Source organism: Chiloscyllium plagiosum, unplaced genomic scaffold (genome assembly GCF_037043375.1).
Source record: "Chiloscyllium plagiosum isolate Xiang-an unplaced genomic scaffold, Cpla_swu_hap1 HiC_scaffold_3, whole genome shotgun sequence".
Taxonomy (NCBI): Eukaryota; Metazoa; Chordata; class Chondrichthyes; order Orectolobiformes; family Hemiscylliidae; genus Chiloscyllium; species Chiloscyllium plagiosum.
Window position 1 is genome coordinate 15,504,277 of NW_028270141.1, and position 16,956 is coordinate 15,521,232.

Consider the following 16,956-nt stretch of genomic DNA (forward strand, 5'->3'; position numbering starts at 1 on the left):
TAGACATAAGCTATATAATAACCCCTTATAGATCCTTCCCTGTACTTGGAGTATCATGCACAGTTTAAGTTTCTATGTGATACTCAAATGTAGAGGAATGTGAATAAACTATTTGTATGTTATCAGATCTGAGAGATGGTACACCTTTGGAAAGTTTAGACAGGCTACAGCATTGTTCTTCAGAATAGAGAATGCTTGGGGTGACCCAATAAAGGTCATCAAAGTGATGAAGGGGCTTGAAATGTTTCCACTTTCAGGAAGTGTGAAACAGAGGGATCATAAATGTAAAAAAGTTACAAATAAATCCAAAGAGGAATCCAGGAGAATTTTCCCAGAGAATGGTTAGATTGCCAAACATATTACCAAATGTGAGCATCTGAGGAGCAGGAAAGTCCATGTTTCGGGCAAAAGCCCTTCATGACCAGCATCTGCAGTCCTCACTTTCATCTATATTACCAAATGGACTAATTGAATCAAATTATTTAGATTCCTTAATAGAAAGTTGGACAAGTATAAGGGTATGGTAGAATTCGGTTAATAAGGATGCAAGAAAACTGTTGAAAAGAATAAACACATATAAATCTGTTGGATTGAATGTCTTGTTTCTCTAATTTGTGTTCCATGTCGGTTCAGCACCTCAAAAACAAATAAAAAGGAAATTCTATTTCAATCTTCCTCTATAAATTGTTACAATTGTCGTGAAAATGGACTATCAACATTCAATGCTGACTTAAAATGGTTGCTTTGATCACCAAATGTGCTCAGGCACCCACACAGAATATATTGTATATAACCAGCTGTCTGAAACTTACCATTTTAATCAAGGAACCATGAAACTCAGTGAGATATGAAGCATTTTGCAGTTCTTGTTTTACTCACAACTAAATGATAACTTTATTTATGGCAGTTGAAAGGTTACCTGCAGAGTGTTGAATTTGAAAGAATTTAAAAAAAGCTTGACTGGAAATACTCAAATGAACCATATTTTAGTAGCTTACTTAAAGTAGCAAGGAAAGAAAGTGACATAGACTGAACACGATAAGCTTCTCTCTCCCTCTTGTTTCATTACCAGCAAATCTGCACCGATTTTAGCAAAAAGCGAAGTGTGACAACCTCTGTTGACTGAGAAATCAATGTTATTTCTAAGCTTTGCACTCCTGAGGCAACGGAGGGCTAAACAGTTGGACTCAAGTTTCACTTCTGCAACTCAAAGGCTCTCTAAAAATCATTGAACTGCAACTGCTGTTATCTTTCAGTCTGTACTAGATACAATCTCTGTAAGCTCATTATCTGTATTTTGTGTGTACTTTGTGTTCTGGTATTTTGTTTTTTTTCAGGTACTAAAACTCCAGCCTTTTCATTCAATTAAATCTTGGAATTGGCTCTTTACTTTTGATCTGGTTACTTGAGTTTAATTGCACTGTGATAGCTGCGGCTATTAAAGGTTTTGTTGCAACTGACTGAGAAAAGGATCAGAAAAGAGAGGAACCGTGGCCCCTCCTGGTCATAACAATGTGGGTAGACATTAGATGTTGCACCCTACAAAGTAAAATGTACAGGGCTTTTAACTGGTTATGTGATTCAGTTGTGGAGATAGGGAGGGTGAAGTAGCTACCTAATTTCATCAGTATGAGATCCAGGGAATTTTAACTGCTGGCCATCATGAACATTTAACTTGTGAATGGACTAACCCCCAAATTCTCTGCTATGTCCCTGCACCTTGAAAAGGTGAGGATATGGCCGATAGTCTCTTTCTAGTGGCTCAGGGATAAAGAAACGAAAGCTGGCATCAAATTAGCCAAGAGAGATGTGGCATCCATTCAAGAATTACTCCCAGGATGCATGTTCAAAGAAGGAAATATTATAATGACCTATCCAGAATGATGGAATTCTTTCCATTCTTGGAATATGAGCATCACTAGCAAGGCCAGTATTTATTGCTTTATCCCTAATTGCCCTGAGAGGGCCATGTTTCTTTGATGTTTCAGTGGACAGAAACTCAAGTAGAAAGGGATGGAAAGTCTTCCTATGGTATTTGAATAAGCCTGTTTCTGCCAGATAGGGTGAGTTAAAATTCCCTCTTGCATTGCAGTATCATTATGTTAGATGGAGAGAAATTTTCAACAATAAAGAAATACTTTCTGAATAACATTTTGTTATGAGATCCCGGAAACACAGATTGACAGACTGTAGCAGCTAGACAGTGCTTAGCCCTTGTTTTCAATATAAAATTATATTTTTGCATCAAAGGCAGCATGCTTGGAACGCTTTAGCTGCAGAAAGTTGCTTAGTCAGTGTCACAACGAAGATATTTTGTAAATTAGTTGCATGTGTGATCTCTAGGCTTTCCAGAACCTCTATTTTTGTCAGAGTGGTGTGATAAAGTTAAAAGTTGCATTTCGCAGGAGCTAATTACAGAACTGGGTGGACATCTTGCTCCCTGTGTAATACCTCGTACAAGACCACAGAAATTAGGAGAAGGCAGGAAGTACTTTAAAAGTAGTTTTGATAATGTTGCTAAGCATATTCAAGATGTAGTGAAGATGTATTCAAACTTGGAGTTTGACTCCTATGACAATGAGAGTTCCAGAAATGCAGGTTTGATTGTTTTAATAAATTCCTATTTTCTAATGTAAGGAATTTATTATGAAATGCAAATGAAATAAAAGAGAACAAAAGAATAATTTCCCAGCAATTCTGTGATAAAACATTATTCATTTTCATGAAGGTCATTAATTTTAATGTCAGTAACAAATGTCGGCGACTACTTTTTATAATCTAAATTTTGACACTTGGTTGACCATATGAAGCCATAGCAATCATTGTTACATATTTTTGTCCTATGTAATCAATCCTTGGGGACTCTTATTACTTGTTAGTGTCACATTACTCAAACCAAAATAACATGCAGATAAGAATGTTAAAAACATTAACAAATTACAATACAGCTGTGGTTACATTTCCAAAGGACTTCCTTGGCTGGGACATCCTGGCTTTTGAAAAGAGCCACATAAATGCAATTATTGCTTCCTTCTTCCCCTCTTTTTCCTTCTTTCTTCCCTCCTCTAACTTCTTACAAAGGACACAATATACTTTATGTTTTGGTTCATGTAAATATTGTCCAAGCATTCTAACCAAATCACCAGAGCATCTCAATGTCATAGGTTATTAAACAGTTAAGAAAAAGTATATAATGCCTTTGACAACATAAAGACATCTCAAAGTGATGTATAGCCAAAGGAGTACTTTTGAAGGTGTAGCTAATGTTGTTATGCAGGAAAAGAGTGAGTAATTTGCATATGGCAGTGTTCCCCAAATAGTAGTCTGGTATTGATCAATAATCCATTTTGAGATGCTGCTTGAGGGATAATATTAACTAGGGTGCATGGGATAACTACCCATCACTTCTTCAAAATAATGTCTTGGGATTTTACCATCCACCTGAGAGAGATGTTACCTCAATGTAAACTAACATCTAAAACACAGCCCATTTGACTGTGGGTCACACTCTGAGTACTATACATGGATTTCTGTGGTTGAGCTGCTGAATTGAAACATAGTAACTCAGAAGTATGAATGCTGCCAACTGAACCATGATTGCCAAATGAAGCCTACAACAATCCCAGAGTTTGTCATGCTGAATAAGTATCTTTCAAGATTGCTCATATTATCCCAAAACACTTAGACACCGTCTTGTAAACGCTTTTGAGAAAAGGCACCTTGACTTGCACACGAATGAAAAGTTAAGATGTGTACAACTGAGCAAACTTGTAAGTGAGGCCAGGTGAATATTGCAGTAGATTTTAGGAAGTATTGACAAAGTAAGAATGTAATAATGCAGTTCGACAGTAATGACATCAATGAACACCAATCTGTTTGCAATAGTGATAATTTGGCATATATTATCAATATCTTCAAGCTTTTTTAAACTGCTGTTGTCAATAGAGTACCTTCGGTAATGTGGCAACAGAAGTGCAGATGTCACAGGGAGGGAGTGATGATCAAAGAGATCATTGTCAGCCCCCTAGCTCATCTCCTAGCAACTGTTTCTCTGGGTACAATGGTGGAGCATGGATTGTCTTTCTGCTCTCTTGGTTACAGTTAGTTCTAATTGCGGGATAGGAAGGCCATATTTAAAAATAATTTGAAAATAGAGATTCCTGTTGTCATGAGGTTAAAAAGGTACAAATTGGTGAACTGGATGAAGTGAGATTTGGAAAGAATTCACCATTTGAGAAAAGTAACTGAATTAGAGACTAGGATAGTCATATTATTATTCCAATATGAGTTAAGTATATGTTCAGAGATATGTATACGCAAGTATTCAAAGTTTCACATTACTCACCATTGCACCAATCTGTTCATTGAAACTGTGAGGTGTGACCTAAGAAACAATAAATGCTGAATTAGACTAAGAAAAATCAATCTTGATTAGTGTGATAGGGAAACATAAAAACTGAATGAATCATGTGGAAAAAAGAAGTGACCTTCATAACAGCATTGAATGTACTATTCTAACTCAGGATAAATGGGAAGGCTGATGATGTTGTAGAGGCATTTGAGAAATTTAAATACAAAACCTTAGATTGATATTAATTTTTTAAAAAGCGTGCTAGTGATGAAATCAGGGTAAGCTACATCATTTTGTGTCAAGAGAGAAAGGATTAAACCAATTTGATAGCTGGGAGATCAATGAAGGTGACAGTAAAACTAGACAAATGTGTTGAGAAATTCAGCACATATCTGCCATCAAAGTCAAACCATTGGATCCACCATTATAAATTGTAAAGCCAGAGGCAGTAACCAGGTGAACAAGTTAACAATTTCTCAATTATATTGGGAAATGCCAATATGTACAAATTCAAAGCAATGAAAGAATGATCAACAACTTCATTTGAGGCATTGCATATTTCCTTATAAAATGATCTGGTTAGAGTAAAACAAGCTCAAAATGGTTCAGGTATACCCACAGTGCTGATAAGTTCCATACATTTTGATCCTGCAATGGTGAGGGAACAGTGACATAGTTTCAAGTCTGAATAATATATGATTTGAATGGGTATTTGCTGGTGGCAACGTTCCCATGCATCTGCTCCCCTTGGCTTTTGGGTGGTAGAGTTTGTGGGTTTAGAAAATGCTAAGGGAGGAAACTGGATGAGTTACCATAGCACATAGATAGTACACGTTGCTGCTACAGTGTCAGTGGTGGAGCGAATGAATATTGAAAGTGGTGAATGAGCTGCCAAGTCAAGTGGGCTGTTTGGCCTTGGAAGGTCCCAAGCTTGTTAAGTATTGTTGGAGTTGCACCCATGCAGGAAGGTGGGGTGTGTTCCATTACACGTCTGTATTGTAGATGGTGGACAGACACTGGGAAGACTGTAGTTGAGTCACTTGCTAAGCAATTCCTAGCATCTGACCTGCTCTTGTAGCCAGAGTATTTATACGCCTGGTCCTGTTCAGTTTCTGGTCAGTGACACTCACTTGGATTGTTGGGGAGCTGACGATGGTAATGTCATTGAATGTCAAGGGATGATTATTAGATTTTTACTTGTTGAAGATAGTCATTGCCTGGAGATGCAAATGTTTCTTTGTGCTTTTCATCTCAAGATTGGCTCTTAGTCCAGGTCTTGCTGCAAATGGAAATGGACTGCTACAGTATCTGAGGAGTAATAGTGTTGAAAATTGCATAATCATCAGTGAGCATCCTCAATTAGTTAAAGAGGATCAAAGAGGAAGATCCTGAACCTTAGATCAAATCTTCAGTACATTCTTCAATATGAAACAGAATGAAAATGCAGAGTTCAGACAACAAATGTTTCATCTGCAGATGCAGCTAAACACAACACATTAGAAAATGATTTATTGGAGACCAATAACAAACTGTGTGAAATGCTGGAGCATGTAAAAGAGGAACTGTAAAAGGTAAGAAGCTAAGACTGACTGACTTTTAAACTGTCTGGTCCCGTAGGGATAACATGCTATAGGGAATTCCAGACAAGCTGAGAGTTGGAATTGTAACCCTACTCTTGAGAATGGACAGAGTTTATATAAATGGTCAAAAATGGACAGGTAAATGTCCTTGCTGCATCTCCATGCCAACAATGACCAATCCATTCAGCATTCTCTTCTGATGCAGTATACGTAGGGGCCCCTTTCCTCATGTCTGTTTCTTACATCCTAGTCCTGATGAGTGCAGATGACACTAAAGTCGGTGGAGTAGTGGATAGTTTGGAAGAATGTTACAGGTTGCAGGGGGACTTGGATAAACTGCAGAATTGGGCTGAGAGGTGGCAAATGAAGTTCAATGCAGCTAAAAAAAAGGGAGGTGATGCACTTTGAGAAGAATATCAGTAAGGCAGAATACTGGGTCAATGGAAAGATTTTTAGTAGTGTGGGTGTGCAGAGGGATCTTGTAGTCCATGTACGTAGATCCCTGAAAGTTGCCACCCAGGTTGAAAGTGCTGTAAAGAAGGCATACGGTGTGTTAGGTTTATTGGTAGAAGGATTGAGTTCCTGATCCATAATGTCATGCTGCAACTATACAAAACGCTAGTGCGGCCGCACTTAGAATATTGTGTACAGTTTTGGTCACCATATTTCGGAAAGGATGTGAAAGCATTGGAAAAGGTGCAGAGGAGATTTACCAAGATGTTGCCTGGTCTGGAGGGAAGGTCTTATGAGGAAGAGCTGAGAGACTTGGGTCTGTTCTCATTGGAAAGAAGAAGGCTAAGAGGGGATTTGATAGAGACATACGGATGATCAGAGGATTAGATAGAGTGAACAGTGAGAGTCTTTTTCCTAGAATGATGACGTCAGCTTGTATGAGGGGGCATAACTACAAATTGAGGAGTGATAGATTTAAGAGAGATATCAAAGGCAGGTTCTTTACTCAGAGAGTGGTAAGGGCATGGAATGCCCTGCCTGCCAATGTAGTTAGCTCAGCCATATTAGGGAGATTTAAACAATCCTTGGATAAGCACATGGATGATGATGGGATAGTGTAGGGGGATGAACTGAGAATAGTTCACAGGTTGGTGCAATATTGAGGGCCGAAGGGCCTGTTCTGGGCTGTATTGTTCTATGTTCTATAAGTGCAAGGTGAAAAGCTTTGACTTGTCTCATCTTAGCAACGTTTAAACATAATTTTTTATTCCCACATAACTTCCATTCAACCCTTGGAATCTGCTTTGAAGAGCTGATAATTGACACAATAGTGCACAAACTATGGACATTTTTGAGATGTTCAAAATGAGATCCCTACTGATAGACTGGGGGAGTTGAGATACTTCTACACTGCAAATATGAATAGAAATGTGAGACCATTCAACCAGATTATTTAAAGACATTTCTATGAAAATACCTGACTTGGAATAACCTGAATAAAGGACAAAAGTAATATAAAACCGATGACCATAAAATGAATACACCTTACTTTCTGAAATAGTGATAAATTTGTGAAGTGTAACCAAATTTTAGTTTCAAATGACAGAAGCTATTTTGCAACTCACTGATTTGAAAAGGTTAATATTTATTTGATGTATTTCAGGTGCAGAAAACAATGCAAAGTTCAGAAATGCTATCCACAATAAAGCTCAACATGGACAAAAGTATCTTTTGCTTTTGACTGGGGCATTGCAAAAAATAAATAAAATGTGATTGACTGCTAGTTCAATGGATGTTGTTTAAAATTTAGACAAGTTATTGGGAGTGACCTCCATATGAGAATATGGTAGAACCATGACAGATTAGTTAAGTAGCGACAACACAGTCATGTTGGTTTGAACGTATTCCAAAGAGAATTAATGGAAAATGAACAGAGAAATTTACACTGAATCTGTGAATAAAGTCTCAGAAGCTTATCTTTCAAACAGCCTGTCTATTCTCAGGAATTTTTTTTTTCCTTTGCAATGACAATTTGGAGAATAAATATTATATTTTATCTTTAACACTGCTGCCAGTGGGTGTCTGCGATAAGTTTATGTGAAATTGTATTTATTTAAAGTTTCATATGTCATGTCATGTCATATGTGACCTGTCTGAAGGCAGGTTTTTGGCATGTTGTCAACTTAGCTTCATGTCGAGCTGTTTTTGTCATGGCACTTTGCCATTGTCTGTCATTCTGAGGGGCTGGGTAAGGAAGTGGATCTGAAGTTTATGACAGCTAGAATGAGATCTGAACTTTTGCCGTTGGTATAATTCTGAACCACATATTAGTCATCTAGCATACTGAGATAACTGGCCCAGAACAGTACAATACAAACAGCACAGGCTCTTCAGATCACCAAGCCTGCGCTGTTTCCAAATCCTTATTTATTGCCCGTGCACATTTTCTGCCCATCTCTTGGCCTCCCATTCATGTGTCTATCAAGATATGCCTTAAATGTAGCTAATATGCTTGCACCATCTCCACTGGCACTGAGTTCCAGGCACCCACCATCTTCTGTGTGAAATATTTTTCCCTAAACTTTCCCCCTCTCACCTTGGGCATCTACCCCTTTGTATGTGACCTTTCCATCTTGAGAAAAAGAACCTCTGACTATCCATCCTATCTATGCCGCTCATAATTTTATAGACCTCTATCAGGTTTCCTCTCAGCCTCTGTCAAACTGAGTTTATCCAACTTCTCGTGCAATGTGCCCCCTCCATTCTGAACTTTGTTGAGGATAAGATTTCTGAACTTCACGTTATTTTCTGCACCTGAAATGCATCAAATAAATATTAACCTTTTCAAATCAGTGAGTTGTAAAATAACTTTTGACATTTCAAACTAAGTATTGGTTACGCTTCACAAACACATTTTGGAGTCACTGCTGAGTACAGACCTCAGGGGTCTGTGCACTGACAGAGGGAGTATTGTCTGAGACGCATAATAGCACAAATGACGCACACCAATTTCTGCCTGCCAGTGGGTGGGCATTAGTCTTCTCATTCCTTAAGAGAAGCACATTTTAGAATTAGCAGAGAAGTGCATGATCACTGCTCGGGCAGACAGACTTCAATGGCCAACCAAACCAATAAGTTTCATTATGCTGTTCAACACTGCTCTCCCATTAACACTTTTGCGAAACACTCTTTATCTGTACAAGCATTTACACAACTAATTCCCTCTCATCTCCTATCCAAACTGTCAACAAACCTCCACCAGGAAGAGGTCAGTGCTGAATACCCTCAGCTTTATCCCCACCTCTGTCAAGGGGAGGAGAAAGTGAGGACTGCAGATGCTGGAGATCAGAGCTGAAAATGTGTTGCTGGAAAAGCGCAGCAGGTCAGGCAGCATCCAAGGAGCAGGAGAATCAACGTTTCGGGCATGAGCCCTTCTTCAGGAAGGGCTTCCTGAAGAAGGGCTCATGCCCGAAACGTCGATTCTCCTGCTCCTTGGATGCTGCCTGACCTGCTGCGCTTTTCCAGCAATGTCATGGGGATCCAGGTCCAGCACACTCAGTGTCTTCTGGATGTGCAGACAGACATCACTCTAGATACATGCTCAGCATCAATGGCATGGCAGGAGGGTGTGTGGTAGGACAGAGATTTGTGCCATTGTTATTTGATCTTAATCATACAACAGGAAGAGACAGTATGAAGAAAAACCCAGGAGTTTGCTAAGATAGGTGGGCGGCATGGTGGTACAGTGGTTAGCACTGCTGCACCAGAATCTGGGTTCAATTCCCACCTCAGGCGACTCTCTGTGTGGAGGTTGCACATTCTCTGAGGGTTTGCTTCGGTTTCCTCCCACAGTCCAAAAATGTGCAGGTTAGGTGAATTGGCCATGCTAAATTGCCTGTAGTGTTAGGTGTAGGGGAATGGGTCTGGGTGGGTTGCGTGTCAGTGTGGACTTGTTGGGTCGAAGGGCCTGTTTCCACACTGTAAGTAATCTAAAATAGCAGTAAAATAAAACTGAATGACATTTGACAAAATTAAGATTTTGAAATGGATTGTGATACAGTTTTACATTATTGCACTGAGCTTATGAAGAGAATATGACTTAAAAGAAGTTCTGGGATTTATATATTAATGAACCGAAACCTGCAATCTGTTCTAAAAGATGAAAGACTTAAAAGCAATCTAAGTTTGTTCAAGATATTGTTTTAATTGCATGACACTGTGATCTTTTGCTCTAAATTCTGTGTCTTATGCTCCTGTTCCACTAGTTACCTGATGACGGAGCAACGCTTTGAAAGCTAGTGCTTCCAAATAAACCTGTTAGACTGTAACCTGGTGTTATGTTAAAAATCACACAACACCAGGATATAGTCCAACAGGTTTATTTGGAAGTGCTAGCTTTTGAAGTGCTGCTTCTTCATCATGTGTTTGTGGAGAATAAGATCATAAGGCACAGACTTTATAGCCAAATGAGTGCAGCGTCATGGAGATGTGATGATGCATTAAACAAATTTAGATCAAGTCTTTCATCTTTTAGAATGGAAGTGCTGGTTTCTTTTCTTTGATATGTAAATCCCAGAATATCTTTTAAATTATATTCTCAAGAAAGGTCTAGCTTTTCTAACAATAGGTGCCATCTCAACTGAGACAATGCATTAAAGTGTGAGGTCTGTCTGTCCCAATGTTGAGTTAGACTGTTTCTATTTCTAAAGTGGGAGTTACAGAGTTTTACATGGATTCATGCAGTTTTTGAGCAAAATGAAATGTAGCTCTGCAAAAACAAATTCACCCCATAAAATTATATGTGTGTGTGTGTAGGAGAGACAGAATGAGTGTGAGAATATGAGTGTGTGTGCGTGTGAGTGCATGTGATAGAGTGTGTGTGTATATATGTGTATGTGTAAGCTTGGTTAAATTTATATGTGAATGTGATGGGGTATGTGTCTGTGAGAGAGTGCATTTGTGGTGTGTGTATGAAAGAGACCTTATATATGAGATAGGGTCTGCATGGGTGTGTGATATGTAGGAGTGTGTGTGAGAGAGTGTATAGTGTAGTGGGGTCACCTGTAGTGTGACATGCATCCAAGGTCCCACTTGAGGCCATTCCCATGAGTACCGAACTTGGCTATCAGCCTCTGCCCGGCCACTCTGTGTTGTTGCTTGTCCCGATGTCTACCTTGGAGGATGCTCACCCGAAGGCCTCAGGCCGAATGGCCCGGACCACTGTAGTGTTCCCCGACTGGGAGGGAATGCTCCTTTCTGGTGATTGTTGTGCGGTGTCTACCCCAGTTCAACACCAGCTCCTCCAAGTTCTGGTATTGCTTTTGGTATTCATTTTTAACCTTATGAAGAATGGTAGGGGGAGTTTTAAATCTAGAAAGAGCCATTTTCTCCTTTTTGGTATATCAATGCATGTGATTCCTAACTTTAAAAAAATAGTATAACATAATGGAGGAGTGGGTATAATATAGTTAAAACATCATTCTTGTTCCAATACTTTAATGCAAATAAAACCAGTTGAGTAACTCTTATACATTGAGCAGAATCTTACAATATTTAGTTTAGTGTTAATTTTGTTGAGTTTCATGGAAGGTTTGTCTCAGGTCAGGCCTGACTCACTTTCCTGCTGTATCATTCCAAACTCCCCAAACTAACTATCTCCCAAGCCTCAACATTTCCCTTCTTGCCTGGCACTGGCTCATTTCTATAATTTCACCGTAGTTGGCAGAATTTCTTACGCATTGGCATGATCATAATCCACTCTCTAGACTCCAGAGGCACAGATCCCTGGACTGAGAGCACCCCAACTGAACACCTGGCTGTGTTGAAGCCCCCAGACCCATCTCAGAAACTGCTTTGATTCATTGTGCTGGAACCCAATGATAAATGGATGTCTTCATGGACTTTACTGGGGGCCACTTGTCTTGGGCTTGAAGACATGGCCGTTGTTTACAGCACGCAGTGTGATTGCCACGAGAGCTGCTGACACATGATGCAGGTGTGAGAATGACGTTGTTATTCGAAAGATTTAGCATGCTTACCTTCATTGCTCAGACCTTTGAGTATAGGAATTGGGGCGTCATGTTGAAGTTTTACAGGATGTTGGTGAGGTCCCTTCTGGACTACTTGTGTGCAGTTCTAGTCGTCCTATTACAAGAAGGATATTATTAAACTGGAGAGGGTTCAGAAAAGATTTACCAGGATGTTGCCAGGAATGGAGGGCTTAAGACATAAAAATAGACTGGAAAGACTGGGACTTTTTTCACTGGAGTGTAGGAGGTTGAGGATTGGCCTTACAGAGGTTTTTAAAATCTTGAGGGACATAGATAAGGTGAATAACAAGGATCTTTTCCCTAGGGTATGTAAATTCAAACGTGTGGGATATATTTTTAAGGTGAAAGGAGAATGTTTTAAAAAGAGCCTGATGTGCATCATTTTTACACAGAGAGTGGTTTATGTATGGTTTGAACCACTACAGGAAGTGATGGATACAGGTGCAATTACATGAAAAGACATTTGGATAGATGTATGAATACGAAAGGTTTGGAGGGATATGGGCCAAGCACAGGCAAGTGGGGCTAGTTTAATTTGGGAACATGGTGGGCATGGATTGGTTGGACCATGACTATGACTCTGTGTCCATGAGCTTGACTGAGGAAGGCTGACCAGCAAGATATGACTGCACTAAGGAGGCCAAGGAACACTGTGAGCTGCAGGTTGGTGCTGGGTGAGTGAGCTCTAAGGGACCTAGTGAGCAGCCTGCCCATTATGTGCACTGCATGCTTATTCCATGCAAAGTGGCTTTGCAGCAGTATTGGAATGCTGGTGCGTGGTGCAGCGTTACAAAGCAGCAGCCTCCTGTCAGTGGATTGGAGATGCACAATGAGGGTTCTGCAAGTCTGGTAGCTGTCAGATGCCTTGGGTGCAAGGTGGAGTCTGCTTCATCATTGTTGACACAATGGAGCAGGTACTCACTCTGACTTACATGCCAGAATTGTTGACATCTCATTTTCATGCGGTGGCTGGTAGAATGGGAAGTTGCATGTTAAAGAGATGAGATTTGTAGTTAGCGAGGCTGTTAACAATTAATAATCCCCCTCAGTAGACATCTCGCTACTCCCTAGCAAGAATCTCATCTCGATGTCTGGAATTCTGTTTGAACATTCAACGAGTTGCTCTCAATGTTGAGAATGTCCTTGCCCAATGTCTCATGTGACCTCTCCCTATAATCGATATCACTCAGGCCCCTGTAAGATTCTACCCATTAATGCAGTTCCTACTTCCCTTCAGTAGTGAAAGGTAAGAGGGACATCTCAAATGTTTTCAAATTTGCTTAAATATATTCATCGAAGCAAAGGCATTTTCTGTTACAATAAGCATAATGCATATGCATGACTGCTGTCATCCAAATATAATTGAATTAATCTCATTATTGCATTATTATGGCCTGACAAGGTTTCATTCAACCATTAAAATAATTCAGTTCCAAGAGTTCAATGAAAAGGCAGGGGCAAGACAACTTCACCATGTCAGAAGAAAAACTTTCACTTAAGAAATTTAGATGTATTCCAGGCCCATCACCTATTTTCCTAATTTCAGGTGTCAAAAAGAATGGTGCCCCAAATGATTTATTGTGACTGAAATGTGCAAACAAGAAGCAGAAAGTACTACAAAAGAGTAAATATTAGCTCAGGGCACTATTTGTTCGAGGAAACTTGTGTTCTAGGTATTGATGTGTACTGCACCAATCAGTCAGAGATAGGAAACATCAAAGTCTTAGAGGAATTGAGAGACAAAAAACTCTCCTCGGGGGGAACGCTGAGATAAGATGAGGTCACCCCAGCTGCAAAAGAAAATCTTTAAATTTTACGAAACTGCAGTGAATAATCGCTTTTGTAAAGACGTACTGAAAAGCATCCAAATAGAAATGTGACTGTACTGGTAAAGACAACTTATTATTTTAATGAAAGTATTGGCTCATTTTAAAAGATTGATAAGAGAAAAATGCATCTAGGGTTTTAACATTCTGCAGTAGTATTTGGCAAGTGGTTTGAGATAAAATATTGTTGTGTTTTCCCTTGAGACAGGGCTGAATCTTATCATGCTTTGGCTGCGTGACAATTATGCTGAGTTTCACAAAAGGTTTTCTGTGTGGGGCTCTGTGAAATGTCTTGGTATATCATCCTACATTCACCCCATTACCTACCTACCCTACACCTATGGCCCTTCTCTTGTCCAATGTCAGCCCAAATGACCACATGCCATAGCGGAAGAACTCGCCAGTCAACCAGGTTTCCTCTCTGGCACCACGCCATCTTTAAATCCCTACTGAATGATCAGCTAAACACTGGCATTCACTGTTCATGGCATATGGCTGGCATGGATACACATTCTATCAAAAACAGCTCAAATTTCTTGCCCCAGTCCACCAGCAGTACACACAGCTTACCTGTCCTTGGCCACATCCCACCTTATTACTCTCTGTAAGTCATTGCTACTCTGCTCCCAATGCCCAGTGCAGACCCATATTTTTTCATTGAGCAGTGGGGAAGGTCAGAGACAGGCAAACACTTGGGTGGTTCCAAGGATGAGCTTTTGTATGCAGTCATCAAAAGTGAACACAAGCAAAACTAATAGACCCTGCAGTTTTCTCCCATGATGCGAACAATACCAGCCCCATTACCAATGACTGATCTCCAGACTATGATGATCTGCTACACCCAACTCTCACCTACTGGATACAGGTGTCAATGAGGTTCTGTTGGGTTTGTAGCATTCAAAACAGTTGAGCTCTGGCATGGAGAGTGTCAGCTTCCTCCTCTCCAGTGTCTTCATCGTCCTCCTTGGAAGCTCACTCCCATTCCCCCAGCTCCTCAGCATCCAGCACACCACATTGCTGCCTGCTCCAGTAGTGCAGAGCGCTATGATGGTGTGGCACGCTCTGAACCTAATACAGAAACAAACCCTAGACTAGTCCAAGTAGCAGAATCATGTCTTCAGAGCCCCTATTTCTAATGTGGAAATGAGCCCACGGCACAAATCATTCTTTGACTTTACACAACATTCCATGATAGAAAGCCACAAAGTGTAGGAAGTGGGAATGCCACTCCAGAAGGGAAGTGATCTTCAAGGCTGAACATCCAAAACTATATTAGGAACATAGGACTCAGGAGCAGGAATGTTGGAGGTATATCTTACCTTTAAGAGAGTAGAGCTCTAAGGACATATAGTATTTGCTGTGTGTATAAAACATCACTATCCATTTAAGAAATGTGCTGCTTTTAGTATTCTTCCTTTAAAAAGTATTTTCTTATGTTCTTATTGCCCACTCACTCAATCTATAAACTTTCTGCTATTGCAACCTTCTGTTATTGCAAGACCTTGGATAAAGTTCCTCAATTTACCCCAATTTCCAAATGGGATACACAAATTGTCAAGTCCCGCGTAAGGAGGCATGAACTGGCCCCCTTTCTTTATTCACCTTTCTCCTCAGTTGGTCACAGCATGGTTGATCCACAAAGGATCCTGCTTATTTCCTCCTTTCTTCAAAACAAAATGATCTTAAGTTTTAAAAATAGCCAATTTGACCAGGTTTTCTTGTGTTCGCAGAAGTGTGATTTTATTTGTTACTCATCCGAAGAAATAATAATGCAACATAAGCACACAGATCAGAAATGAGGAGTGCATCCCATAAAAAGATCCAAGTTAAAATATAGGTGCTGGAAAAACACAGCAGGTCAAGCAGCATCCGAGGAGCAGGAGAATTGATGTTTTGGGCAAAAGCCCTTCATCAGGAATGAGGCTTGTGGGCCGGGGGCTGAGAGATAAATGGTAGGAGGGTGGGGCTGGGGAGAAGGTAGCTGACAGTGTGATAGGCAGATAAAGGAGGGGGAGAAAGTGATAGATCGGAGAGGAGGGTGGAGTGGATAAATAGAAAAGGTGATGGACAGGTCAAGAGGGTGATGTTAAGTTGGAGGCTTGGGACTGCGATAATGTGGGAGGAGGGGAAATGAGGAAACTGGTGAAATCCACATTGATCCTGTGTGGTTGCAGGGTCCCGAGGCAGAATATGAGGTGTTCTTCCTCCAGGTTTTGGCTGGTAAAGTTGGAGGAGGGCCAGGACCTGCATATCCTTGTGGAGTGAAAGGGGGATTTGAAGTATTCAGTTAGGGGGTGGTGGGTTGGTTCGTGTGGGTGTCCTAGAGATGTTCTCTGAAAAGATCCGCAAATTGGCATCCTGTCTCCCCGATGAAGAGGAGACCATATTGGGTGCAACAGATAAATTAGATGACATTGGTGGAGGTACAGGTAAATATCTGTCGGATGTGGAAGGATCCGTTAGTGCCTTGGATGGAGGTGAGGGGGGAGATATGGGTGCAGGTTCTGTACTTCTTGCACTGGCAGGGGAAGGTGCTGGGTGTGGGGTGTGGGATAATGGGGGCATGGATCTGATGAAGGAGTCATGGAGGGAATGGTCTCTCCGGAGCGCTGATAGGGGTGGGGAGGGAAATATATCCCTAATAGTGGGGTCTGTTTGTAGGTGGGGCAAGAGGTAGAAGATGATGCAATGTATACGGAAATTGGTGGGGAGGAAGGTGAGGACTGGGGGGTTCTGTCCTTGTTGCTTTGGGAGGGGTGGGGTTCAAGGGCAGAGGTGTGGGAAGTGGTGGAGATGTGCTGGAGGGCATCGTCGACCATGTGGGAGGGGAAATTGCAATCTTGAAAGAAGAAGGCCATCTGGGATTTTCTAAGGTGGAATTGATCATCCTGGGAACAGATGCGGCAGAGGCAGCAGCACCACAATCTCGACTCTGATCTCCAGCATCTGCAGTCTTCACTTTCTCCAAGTTAAAAGATACACTGGTTAGTCCCTGTGATGGATAGTGGAATATTGATAGTTAAATTTAGTTGAAGTTGTTTATCCTGTTTCCTTTAATGGTGGTTGGCTTGCAGCACTCAGATCAATGGAAGCCCAGATTTTTCTTGTAGCCTTTTGAGACCTTGCAGGCTAGCTATTTTCCAGCATGTGCAAGCCCTGTATCTGAAATGCAAGTTGGTTCCTCAGCTGTGACCCAG